Consider the following 12,923-nt stretch of genomic DNA (forward strand, 5'->3'; position numbering starts at 1 on the left):
TTACTTTTAATTCATTTGGGTCTTTCCTTGCCAATAGGACATGTTTCCTGGTTAATGGCAAGAGTCTTTCCTTACATGGTTGTACTTATCAGTACACATCTGAATATTTGAGGGGATCCTCTGCAGATCTCTCGATTGCTCTTTCTGTGCATCTCTCTTCTCTCTGAAATTCTTTATATTAAATTGTATCTGCTTTGGTCTCCCTGGACTCTAAGGCCTCACTCAACTCAGGGATTCTACAAGACTCCATCTAGGCTCCGCCTTCCTGCGCCGCGGCCTAGAAACTCTCTTTAGACATACCCCACCCCTAAGCCATAAACCGAGCACCAAGAAAATAACTTACAGAGATTTGAGTGCTGACAATACTGGGAGACTAAAATTTCATTCTCCAGGTGAACAACTTCCTAGGCAGTACTGTTATTGACCTGTCCCGCAACTACATTTCAAGGAAAAGGAAATTGGAGAGAGGCAGAGAGAAGCAGTTGTTGGAAATAACCATTGCAAGAATGAATGTTTCCTTGAGTCAAATACCAGGAGAGTAGCAGGACTTTAGCCATGTTTCTCATGCCCCAGCTAGTAGGCATTCTGCTGGTTGAAGTTTCTCCAGTAGCAAGAGACAATGGGGTACACCACCCCTAAAGGTGTCAAGGAAATGGTTCCCCTGAAGAACCTCACAAGTGCTCCCACCAGAACCAGCAGTAGGAAACCTGCCACAGAGAGGGTACAAATGTCTAATCAACACTTGCCAGAGAAGCAGTGATGCATAGCAATTTTTGTAATGAGCTCAACTAGTTAAAAAGACTGGTGCCTTTTCTTTTTAGTCTCTCCTTCATGCCCTCAAACCCAAGAGAGCTTGGAAAGGAAGAAGGAGATAAGAAGAGTGAACACATTACAGAACAGATTTTACAATAGCAAAGACCTGGAACCAACCCAAATGCCCATCGATGATAGACTGGACAAGGAAAATGTGGCACATATACACCATGGAATACTATGCAACCATTAAAAATGATGAGTTTGTGTCCTTTGTAGGGATATGGATGAATCTGGAAACATCATTCTCAGCAAACTGACACAAGAACAGAAAATCAAATACCACATGTTCTCACCCATAGGTGGGTGTTGAACAATGAGAACACATGGATACAGGGAAGGAGCATCACACACTGGGGTCTGTTGGGGGGGAATAGGGGAGGGACAGCAAGGGTGGGGAGGTTGGGGAGGGATAACATGGGGAGAAATGCCAGATATAGGTGATGGGGGGATGTAGGTAGCAAACCACATTGCCATGTATGTACCTATGCAACAATCCTGCATGATCTGCACATGTACCCCAGAACCTAAAGTACAATTAAAAAAAAGAAGAAGAAGAAGAAGAGTGAACAAATAGCTCCTGTCTCCCTGCCGTTGAATTATAATCAAGCAGGGGCTGGGGAAGGAGGAAAGATGAGAATAGAGCTTATAAATGGCTAGACACTGTTTAATAACTGAAGGCAAGTTATGTATCTGCCTAGGATTCTGTTGAGAGAGCAGTAACTGAAGAAAAATAAAACTAATTCAGTTTATTCTCCAGTAAGTTCAAACTGCCAGATTAACTGTTACCTTTCTATCCCCCAACACAGAGTCCCCAGTACATAAAACCTATTTACTAAATTAGCCAACAAATAAACCTTAATTATTTGGAATTATAACTTTCAGTTGATATGAGTAAATAATTCAAATTTAAAAATCTGTCAAGTCTAAATCTTAGCCATTAGGAAGCAACATTGATGCTCCAATATTTAGTTTGATCAAAGAAATTCAACTATATGAATCATAGTTTTGATTATAAAAGTAATTATTTTAACTTTTTTATTACTGAGTTAGTTATTCCCTTTGTATTGTTTTTCAGTATTTGTGGTGAATTTTCTCTGCATTAAAAAAAAATACACTTTTAGAAAATACTGTCTGAGGCTAACCTGATATCACTATGTGACAGTTCTTTGTTGTAAAAAGATAAGTAATTTATCTATAATAACTCCCACCCTCATTTAACATCCTATGTAATCCACAAGGTATTTATACTGCCCATTGTGATAGGTCTCTTTACCACTAGATGGCCTACTCCTCTCAAAAAATGAATGCAATTTAATAGTGATGATTCTGGCATTAATTGCCTTAAAGTGGAAAGAACTATTTCAAGTAAGTGTATGGAACTGAAATATTTTCATTGCAACAAATAAGCTTTAATTGTCTTTCCCTGATTTTTTAAAAATTATTCTCACTTCTGCTAATATATTTTAATTAATATCTCTCCATTTTATATTTTTCCCACATGGTATATGCTATTTATTACAATTGCCTTTTAAATTTTTTAGACTATCTTGCTATGGTCTTGATTAGGAATAAGCTCTCTAATTCCCATTATCATACACCTTTTTAAATCACATACTTATAGCTTCATTATTAGAAAGATATTCATTGTCTTTCAAAAGTTTCTTTATGGCTGGGCGCTTACTCTTTTTGCCCCAGCAAATCCCACTGACCCTCTCAGATAAAGGGTCCTGTTATAGCCACTAACAGCTCACTCCCCACCCTCTGCCTACTTCAGTTGTGGGCCCATGAAAGGAAAGAGGGAGAACATTAGCCTGCAACCCATTTCTAAATGAGTGCAACAAAGCCTTCCTTTGGTTATATCATTCTTTGTCACAAAAATTCTTCCATGATCCTTTAGCCTGATCTTCAAAGTTTTTTGGAGTCAGGCTCCAAACTACTTTCCCAACCTAATTTTTCACTATTTCCTTACATGAAAGTTCTCATTCATGCATATTCTCTGAATAGTTTGCACAGAATTGTACCATGGGCCTGTTGTATATCTGATATATGGGTGGTGGTGGGGACACACATACTTATTGCGTGCATGACTAACTGGACTAAATGCACAGGAAATGTTGGCCTGGTTAAACCTGTTTTATGTAACCCTGAACAATTTTCACTGTATAGCTATATGGAAGGTGTGAAAAATTATACCAAACCTGTCCTGACCCTATGGCACACCCTGGTTTTGGTTTTTAAACCAAAATTCTGGCAACAGCATATTTCCTACTTGTCTCCTTTCCTAAAACTGGAGTGCAGAATAGGAAGGAAGAACTTTCTCATTATCTGCATATGCTGGTTGTTTGAATTCCAAGATAAACAAACATTTACTGTATTTCTAAATTCATCCTTTACTAGATTCCAGTAACTTGAGTTGTGTTATGAAGCCATCTGTAATTTTTTGCCTCTAGGCTTTTTTGGCCTCTGGACAATACTGTTACTTATTCTCTTTATCGCCCTTAGCCAAGTAAAATGAGACAGGCATGTTTTGTACACTGTAAGAGCAACTACTTGAAGTTAAATTCTTTACAGTCTGGTCTCACACTATTTTGTGTCATAGATACAAATATTTTAACCTTCATTCTCTAATGTCTGTCTTTTGAAAGGTCACAATAAATTACAAATACCAAAAATGTGATTTAAGCATAGACATTTTTAATCAGTGTATGGAAATATTCAATTGTCAAAGAGATGTTTTACTACTAAACAGGCTGTATAGTTCACTACAAAAACCAAGTTTTAGTGTAGGTTTTTAAAAATATTAAGTGAATGAATGAATAAAAATGGAAAGTAAGAAAATTATACATTTCTAGTCAATAACAACAGTATTAAGCAGAGTTAGATATAGGTCAATTAATTTTGTAAGAAATTAAAATATCCAGTAGAGTTAACTAAATGTATTTCATTTTATTTATTTTATAACTATTTTTCTCCCTTTCCTTTTTTCTAAAAATGAAAGTTGTATTTGAAAAATTTTGGCCTGCTGAATGATATACATTATCATATAAAATTTCAAATCTTACTTCTTTTTTTTTTTTCTTGAGACAGTCTCACTGTGTTGCCCAGGCTGGAGTGCAGTGCCATGGTGCTCACTGCAACTTCTGCCTCCCAGGTTCAAGCAATTCACCTGCCTCAGTCTCCTGGGTAGGTGGGATTACAGGCATGAGCCACCATGCCCGGCCCAAATCTTACTTATTTCTGTACTGTGTTTTGAAATGTTTTTATCATAGCATAATTATATTTGTTATTTTATTTCATTTTATAATTATCATGTATGCAAAGTGGGGTTGAGACAGGGTAGGCATGGTGTTTCAACCTGGGTTCCTAAAAATTGATGCTGTGATAATTCTTGGATGAAGCTTTCCTAGGCTGGTTTTGTCATGATAAAGGGCTGTCTCATTAAAGAGCCTCTCAATCCTTGCCTTTTTAGAAATCATAATCAAAGTCTCTTTAAAGTTTCTCTAAATTTTAGAAAAGGATTTCTATTATATATGAGGCTCATTGAAGAAACCTATGCATCCAATAGCCTTTCACTTGAAATATTATTTCCAATTGTGCTAAATTTATAATAATTTCAAGCCCTTTTAATATATCTAACAGTTACCATTTATTTAGGGCTCGTACTCTAAGTAAGATACCGTGTTGGGATTCTACGTGAATTATCTCACTTAATTCTCACATTAACCCTATTTGTGCCTGTTATTCAAATGAAACAGGAATTGAGGCAAAGCAAAGTGCTCATACAGAGGGCAAGTGGCAGGGCTAGGACTTGAAACCAGATCTGTGTGATGGCAAAGCTTCTGGTCCTCTACAAAATCATGATGACATCTTACCAGTAATATGGTCCCATTTAGGGATATTTTAGAGAGGCAAGGCATGGAAGCAGATTGATTCCTTTGGAATACTTACAGGTCTCAGTATAGATTAGTATTTGCCTGCTTGCCAGAGATGAATGAAAATTGTACAAGAGGAAAATAGATGAGTAGCTACGGCAATTCTAGGGTTATAGCACTGCAGTAGCTGCCACATCCTGGTATACTGCACCCTTGTTCTTTGGAAAGTGAATTAAAAACAGCCATTCTTAATTATGACTTCAGATGAAAGAGAATATGAAGCCTGGAGGGCCCCATTTTAAATTGCTTTGAGCATGTGGGTGTGGGGATGACTGTTTAAGGAGAATCACCCCCTACCACCCCCCCTCTCCAATCCTCTTCACCGCAAGAGGAGAAAATATCTACTACCCTACTGTTCATGGAAGGATCTAGATTTTCCTTTTTACCTGGTCCTTCATGAATCAGACATCTCTGGGAATTCTTCAAAGTTAATTTGTTCCCAAAGGGAGTACAAAGGAATGGCATGCCTTTATATCCCTGTTTGCTGGTTTAAGCCAAGAATGATGTCTCTCAATGGCAGTGGGAGTTGAGTGTGTGGCTGAGTGAAGCACATGGTCCTGGAATTATTAGAGTTCCATCCTGCAGACTGAGGTTGTCAGATGTCATCTTAAATGTGTGTTTAATATTTCTGAGTTTTGAACTTTGACCTTAGTTTAATGTGGACAGGTCATATGCAGTTACTCACTTTTAATCAATGATGGCAACATTCCTCTGGCATCAAGGTTTCAAGCTATACTCTGTGGGCATCAAATATTCCCAGAAACACTCCAGCATTTTCAGACTTAATTTTTTAAAGCCATCACTAATGGCTCTTGAAAAGAAAGACCAAACTAGCATACCAAAGTAAAATTTTTAAGACAATATAAAATAACTTTTCAAAGGGCATTTTGCAATACTCTGATCCAGTTCTTCCCCTAATGTTTAGTAGCGTATATTTGCCTTATACACACACACACACACACACACACACACAAATGCACACACCCTTCTTTCAGGAGCAAGTCTTTGGTTTCTCAGCCCACTCTTATTCCACGCCCATTGCTATGCTGAAGTTCACCAAAGACATTTGATCCAGATATTGCTGAATACTAAGATTATTTTTTAGTTTTATAGTTGTTAATCCAATGAAGTTATTCACTCTCTTATTTATATAGCAAATTATACATAAATTCAGACCAAACATAGTGCCCCCTGCCATGGCAGGGCAGACACTGCATAGATGCAGAGGATTTTTCCAAGGCTCCTTAAGTTCCCTAACAGGTTACGCTGCTGCCAGTGACCATGTCTGCTCAGGTAGAACCTTGCTAAATTTGAGACACTTAACTCTATGCAGAGCCACAGCCATTTTATCCTTGGAATTTACTTCACCATTCAGGAAGCGCCTACACACTTTTCTTTAAATAGTCTCTGGTCTTGGTTTCCATGTTAGCATACACTCCTCATTCTCTTTCTACGTTTTTGGCTATGCTAAGTCTCATGTCAGTCTCTAATTCTCTAACCAACAAGTAAATGTTGATATTCCTCAGAATTTTGTCCTAGGCCCTCTACTCTCTGTTCTTCATACTTTCTCCTTAGGAAATATTATCAATTCTCATGGCTTTAATCATCTATACACTGACAAATCCCAAATTTATCTCTCTGGTGCAGATCAAGCTTCTGAGCAAACATACCTGAATATAGAACTGCCTATAGGACATTTCAATTTGGATGTCTCAAAGGCATCCCTAAATAACTGCATATGTCCAAAACTGATAACTATTGTTCCCTCTAGAAAACAATCATATGGCTCCATTACACATCCAGTTACTCAAGTCATAAAGTAACTGTGGGGGAGAGGAGGGTCATGATTCTTACTTTCACCTCATTCATCATATCCCATCAACCATTCAATTTCTTAGATATGATTTATCAATTGTCATCATCTAATAGAAATAGTACCCTCAGCCACAGAGAGAAGTACCTGGTTCCTGGGATGGATATATCTCCATTATAGACCATTCATTGCCGAACATTGAGCTGAAGAAAGACTATCAGATCTGGAATAAACACCCACCAGTGATGCTAGTTCACTGTCAGCTGCCCCAGCAATAATGTCAGCTGCAAGGTCATGTGCAGTTTTTGGCAATAACATTACCTTCACCCATTTTCCTCTCATGAACGTTATGACACATGGAACTCTCCTTACTCTAATCCTTACTCAGATTTCACGTTCCTAGAAAATATTCCAGTCCTTAGGACAGTTACTAATACCAGATGTTCTGTGTTTTTCCACCAGTCTTTGTAGGTTGGTTAATGTGAACCACTAATGACAAATAGATCTGTATTGTGTTGATAAAATCCAGTTTCAAAACCCACAGGACTAAGAGCCAGATCATGGGCTGTGGTAAATTTCCCAAGATAATCTAACCTGTAGAGCCGCTTGAAAGGTAGCCAACTGATTTTTGCCTGGCGTTAGCCATATGCTTTCCACTTGAAATATCTCTGAGGTCTTCTTGGTAAGATGCCTAAAGCCCATGAAACAATACTACAGTTTTTAAAAAAACTCCTCGATTTAGCATAAGACGTGCACAGACTTCCTTTAGTGATAGAGATTATTAGCGAAAATATGCTGGAATCTGGGGTAGCAGAGGGAGTTTCTTCATCAGTCATTCAGTGTACCTAGATCTGGTATTCCTCTTGCATTGGTAAATGTAGTGGCTACACAGAGAATTAAGAATTTGTTTTTTCTCATGATAGCAACCCAAATACAAATGACTTTGTTCATCTAACATTTTATCCTTCCAAAAAAAGAGGACTAACCATCATATGAAACATGTCTTTGAGGTCAGGTTTGTGACAAGTAATCTCAGAGATGACTCAATCCAAATATAGTTGCCTCTGGAACATGTAATGCCTATCCAGTGTACTCCACCATGATCAGGACACGGAGTTGGGCTCACTAGAAGCATCCTGCTGGAGTCATTGCAGCATACACAGGAAAGGACCGGCTACTCCTTATATGTGGTAGGCATTTTAAGGCTTCAAGAACTCTTTCTGTGGTCCATCTAGCAGAGGTCCAAACTGCTTTAGGAATTTAGAAGAGCAACAAGACCAAAATAGAGGACGTCAAGGGGGAAGGACCATTTCCCGTGTGCAAGGGGAGAAGTTAGGGCTTTCCAAACAGAGCCAAGTCTTGAAGGCAAAAATGAGCTTTGAGGAGACCAGTTCACAAAGGGTATAGGATGCAGATCCGGCTGCAGTTAGAAGTTCAAAAGGAAGGTTGATGCCAAATTGTGGAGTGCCTTGAAAGCCAGGAAGAAGAGTTTAATTTTGTTGTGGTTGGAAAGAGGGAGCATCATGAGGACAAGTTGAAGAACGGAGATCAAGAATCAGGATGACTAACCTGGTAGCTATTGTAATAACCAGGGCCTGAAGATGTAAACTAAATGGGTTGCTGTAAGAAAGAGAGACATTCTGAAAGAAGAATGGTATAATGGATAATAACCCAATCCATGATTAAAACCAGATATCACGCAGAAGAGATAGTGCAGGAATCTCTGGGTGGGGTCCATAAAGCACATTTGTAAACACTCTCATTGGGTTTTATTTCATTACACAAGCCTAGACTCAACTTTCTGGAACATTTTGCTGTTCTCTTTCTGAACTGTGGAACTTTTTGCAGAAGGGGAAAGGTTTCTGGGCTTCTAGAAAACTGTAGGCCCATATAGGAAGGAAATTATTCTGCTGCTTCTCTCTCTTTTTATTCTTCCTATATAATCAGTCACCAAGCCCTGCAGACCCCAAGCCATCCTTGTGTATGCTCTCTTTTCTCCACCACTGCTGCCCTTGCTCTCATGGCTACATTTGATTTCCTACCATAGATGTCTAGCAGCTCACTCACCCTTCAGTCTTGCCTGTCTCTGATCCATCCTTCATATTTCTATCAGTGAACTGTAGTCTTTACAAACTCAAGTCTGATTATGTAAATCCCCACTTTAAAACATCCAGTGATGTCCTGCTGAATGTGTTTAGGAGGAAGTTCAATCTCTTTATCTTAATTTACATGGGTCATCATTATTTGGCCCAGATGTTGCAGGCAGATGTATTTTGTTTGGCTACATGGTATTTTAATCATTGGGAAAATTCATGCAAAAACTATGTTCTAGGATTCCCTTGAAAAATAACAAAAAAAAATCTGATCATATCTGGGTCTGTATTCACAGTGGCAACTCAGGCTAGAGGGAGGAGCAGTCATTCATGGGGACAGCACATGTGCTCTCTGGTTTGTCACAGTCTGCACTCTCCATGTTGTAATCTACCCAGCCTGCTTCACTCATTGGCTTTATCTGTGTAGCCTCTGGAAGTATTTTTGGCCTGTGAATACCCTCATACTATTCCCTTTTACTTCCTCCCACACACCCTTAATTTATTGAATTACAGCTCCTGCAACAGGTAATAAAACTTCAAGACGTTGATTTTCTAAGTGTTGCTTTCTTTGTTTAGCCTATTGTGCCTTTACCCCATCCTTTACCTACCTAATACCAACTTTTTCTTCAAGGTTCAGTTCAAGGGCTGCTCATCTAACTTCCTTTAGTTCCCAGGCTAATTTATTTGCCCCTTCTCTGTAGTTTTTTTACCTTTATAATCTAACTTTTGTTGCCCCATCACTCCCTGTGCCTCCCCTTTCACAGTACCTATCATAAGGTGCTATAATTAATGATTAGCACATTTTCTATAGTACACTATAAATTTCTTCATATATTTTTATATCCATTGCTTAACATAACGTCTGCAATAAGAGCTGTATAAATGTTTGTTTAAGTGAATGTTGTTGGGAAAGTCTCTTTAAAGGCAACAGGCAAAACTATATAGTCTAAAGGGGAGTGTAAAGAAAGATAGAAAGAGGGTGAGGGATGAACAATAGGTTAATAGGTAAGAAGAAGAGGATCTGGGGAAGAAAACAAAGAAGGACCAATTTGGAAGATAATTTGGAGGGGCTTGGAGGCAAAGGGGAGAGTTCCAAGTTCTAAAGAAGGAATCCTCAGAACCATCAAGCACCCAAGAGAACTCAAGAATGGAGAGGGAGCACAGTGTATTGGGTGTATCAAAAAAGCTTAGACTTTAAACAAATCAAAGTCCAGCCCTCAGTTCTGCCACTTACTAGCCATGTAATTCTAGAAAGTTACCTAACTCAAGTTACTTAACTCCTTTGAGACTCACTTTCTAATCTGTCAAATGGAACCTACTGTGGCAGAGAGGAGATAGAGACAGGAAGTCAAAAACTGAGAGAATCATATTCACTTTAAAATGCTGTGCTCCATTAGCAGCCCACTATCAGTGTGTGGCAGAGGCATTCTTCCCCACATCTCCACAGAACACCATGTAACTGTGAAATCCTCAGCACTTCCAGCTATCAACACTGTTAACCAATAAAATTGATAGTGATGTCCAGCAGATGCTACCTATTAGGAGTGGCAGTGCAGGACAGTGATGACATCCACCAAAGCCCAAGGGAAAGTGGTACTTGTGCCCACAATCTGAAGCAATGTGTGCATGACAGACACAGTGGTACCCAGCAAAGATGGTCAGTGGCCAAACCTGTCTGTGAATGCACGTGAAGTCCCTTCTGAGGACTCCCAGAAATACTGTGCGGGAAGGAGGGAGCTTCTAAGAGCTGATTTCCTATGTTAGTAGGTAAGAGCAAGCACCAGCAAAACTCAGGTTATATTACAATGGACAATTGTGAGGAGTCAAGTAATGCATGGAAAAGCACCTAGCAGAGCACCTGGTACTTTGTTGGGACTCACATAAGATGCTTTGTAGTGCTGTTATTATTATGAGAAAAGTCAATGCTATATTATCACAAAGACTATGTCATCTAACCTGCTTTCCATTGCCTTTAACAAGCACTGTTTTACCTTTTCTTTGCCTGTTTACCTCATCCTGTTAATAAACAGATCAGCCAAAAGACAAGGCTTTTTCCTCACACCTGCCATCTGTTTACCCACATATTTGTTACTTTATTATCTTCCTTGTCTTTGAAGAGAAAGAACTGACTTGATTCCAGTTTTGCAAAGTGTCAGAAGGGTTCAGTAGAATGATTTTGCTTCATTCAGCCAATAAAACAGATTTTCTGGTCTTATTTGCAATGGAAAATATGACATCTGGTCTAATTTCCCATTCTTTTCCCCCTAGGCAGAGTCTACTGTCTCCTGAGACTGTTCCCCAAAGTGTTTGAAATACTGGCAAGAAACATTTAATGAGGGCCCAATAGGATCTTCAGTTTTCTTATCTCTTCACTAGGAACTGAAATATATTATCTAATTCACATATGTCCTGGAGGAATAATTGAGCTTCTGCATGTTTCTAATGTTTTCTAATAATAGAAACCAAAAGATAACAAGTTACATGAATACACATCTTTTTAAAAAACAACTGCTCTGGCCGGGCACGGTGGCTCACGCCTGTAATCTTAGCGCTTTGGGAGGCCGAGGCATGCGGATCACAAGATCAGGAGATGGAGATCATCCTGGCTAACATGGTGAAACCCCATCTCTACTAAAATTACAAAAAATTAGCCAGGCACGGTGGTGGGTGCCTATAGTCCCAGCTACTTGGAAGGCTGAGGAAGGAAAATCGCTTGAACCAGGGAAGCAGAGTTTGCAGTGAGCTGAAATCACGCCACTGCATTCCAGCCTGGGAGACAGAGCAAGACTCCATCAAAAAAAAAAAAAAAAAAAAAACCTGCTCTTATATCATTTTATATGCTCATCTTGATAGCATTTTGATTACAAGTTACATTATCCTGTTTCACTGCAAATATTATTTATAACTTTGAAATAGTTATCAACTTTATCAACTTTACCAAGTTCCACAAGTTCATCAAAGCAACAATTAAATTTTATTTTTGAAATGTTATAAATTATAAGAAAAATTATTTAATAAAGCTCATGAGATCACTGAAAATTGTTTGAATAATGTGCCTGCATAAATTTGACAGGAGTCCATATATTTTTCTATCAAAATTGACTTTCAAGTTTATTATAAAAGTAGAGTGATACATTTGAAAGAGGAACTGTAATGTCATGTATACACAAAAAAACTAATTTAAATTAACAAAAATGGAAAGAACTGCATTTTCTAATAATGCAGCTGAAAAACAGCATTTCCTACAAAAAAAACTAAAGGTTTCCAAACTAAAGGTTTCCAATAAGGACAGCCAATGGAACCCTCCATGCTATGGTTTAAATCTTTGTGTTCCTTCAAATATATGTTGAAAATAAATCTCCCATGCAATAATGTTAGGAAGTGGAGCCTTCAGGAGATTATTAGGTCAATAGGGTTCTTATCTTGTGAATGAGATGAAGGCTTTTACAAGAGAGGCTTCACAAAGCATTTGCCCTTTTGTCTTTCCATTTACTCTACAACATGAGGACACAGCATTTGTTCCCTGTATTAGGGTTCTCTAGAGGGACAGAACTAAAAGGAGATATATATATATATACACACACACACATATAAAGGGGAGTTTATTAAATATTAACTCACACGATCACAAGGTCCCACAACAGGCTGTCTGTAAGCTGAGGAGCAAGGAAAGCCAGTCCGAGTCCCAAAACTAAAGAACTCAGAATCCGATGTTCAAGGGCAGGAAGGGTCCAGCACCAGAGAAAGATATAGGCTGGGAGGCTAGGGCAGCTCTCATCTCTTCATGTTTTTCTGCCTGCTTTATATTCTACCTGAGTTGGCAGCTGATTAGATGGTGCCAGCCAGATTAAGGGTGGGTTTGCCTTTCCCAGCCCACTCACTCAAATGTTAATCTCTTTTGGCAACACTCTCATAGATATACCCAGGATCAATACTTTGCATCTTTCAATCCAAGCAAGTTGACATTCAGTATATTAACCACCACGAGCCCACCCCTTGTCAACTTGAACCCATACACAACTCCTGAGATCATGCATAATCTTCAATAAAGACAATAATAATTACACCTAACATAATACAACTATCCTTCATACAACCAGAAATCCACCAATGGCCAACCCAAATACTGTTACATGAAGTTAACAATACTTAAATGCTGATATGAAGTCAATAAATCTTATGTCACATGATAAAGGAAATAAAATGAAGATATTTTCTCAGTACAAGTATATACATGCACAAAGATGTTTTTATCAAAAGGAGGAGGAA

General features: G+C 38.5%; 1 pseudogene; it reads right to left on the bottom strand.

Moving 5' to 3' along the window:
• Positions 1–573: 573 nt before the first annotated feature.
• LOC135272293 (uncharacterized) overlaps positions 574–12,923 on the bottom strand; it is a 46,250-nt pseudogene continuing 33,900 nt past the window's right edge.

Source organism: Aotus nancymaae, unplaced genomic scaffold, assembly GCF_030222135.1.
Source record: "Aotus nancymaae isolate 86718 unplaced genomic scaffold, 86718_ANA_hifiasm-v0.15.2.pri h1tg000007l, whole genome shotgun sequence".
NCBI classification, from domain to species: domain Eukaryota; kingdom Metazoa; phylum Chordata; class Mammalia; order Primates; family Aotidae; genus Aotus; species Aotus nancymaae.